Source organism: Triticum dicoccoides, chromosome 1B (genome assembly GCF_002162155.2).
Source record: "Triticum dicoccoides isolate Atlit2015 ecotype Zavitan chromosome 1B, WEW_v2.0, whole genome shotgun sequence".
Taxonomy (NCBI): Eukaryota; Viridiplantae; Streptophyta; class Magnoliopsida; order Poales; family Poaceae; genus Triticum; species Triticum dicoccoides.
Window position 1 is genome coordinate 458,868,164 of NC_041381.1, and position 931 is coordinate 458,869,094.

The following is a 931-nucleotide window of genomic DNA, read 5'->3' on the forward strand; positions in this document are numbered from 1 at the left end:
CATAGATCATTACAACAACAACAAAGCCTTTAGTCCCAAACAATTTGGGGTAGGCTAGAGCTGAAACCCATAAGAACTTGAAACCAACTCATGGTTCTGGCACATGGATAGCTAACTTCCAAGCACCCCTATCTATGGCTAGTTCTTTGGTGATATTCCAGTCCTTAAGATCTCTCTTTACAGACTCCTCCCATGTCAAGTTTGGTCTACCCCGACCTCTCTTGACATTGTCAGCACGCTTTAGCTGTCCGTTATGCACTCGGGGCCTGCACTGAATATGCCCAAGCCATCTCCGATGATGTTGGACAAGCTTCTCTTCAATCGGTGCTACCCCAACTCTGTCCCGTATATCATCATTTCGGACCCAATCCTTCCTTGTGTAGCCACACATCCATCTCAACATGCGCATCTCCGCTATGCCCAACTGTTGAACATGTCGCCTTTTAGTCGGCCACCACTCAGCGCCATACAACATTGGGGTCGATCGCCATCCTCGTCCTCCACAATCATGTTGTGCAAGATCACACGAGTCATCACCTCTCATAATGTCTCAGGATCCTACATATTTGCAACCCCACAAAAAAATACTCCAACGAGCTTGGAGCGCTCCAAACGCCCTCTCCACATCCTTTCTAGCAGCTTCTTGTATTTGTGCAAAGAGATATCTTTTGTTACCTTGGGACTCGGGGATAATCTTCACAAACGTCTCCCACTAAAGGATAGATACCATCGGCAAGATAGTACCCATGGTGTAGATGTCCCTGTTGACGGTGTAGTTGCACACGGGAGCATCCCCACCAAAGTCTCTTGAACACTGGTGATCATTGAAGCACATTGATGTCATCGTGAGACCCTGGCATGCCAAATCCTCAAGTGTTTTGATGCCACTACTTCAACTATGATGGTGCCGCCTGGACAAATTGTTTTTTTT

The 931-nt window shown here is 47.0% G+C and overlaps 1 protein-coding gene across 1 annotated transcript in view; it reads left to right on the plus strand.

The window, feature by feature from the left end:
* The window catches only part of LOC119341176, a 13,268-nt gene that overhangs the window by 10,171 nt on the left and 2,166 nt on the right, over window positions 1-931 (plus strand). The gene's annotated exons all lie outside the window — the stretch shown is intronic.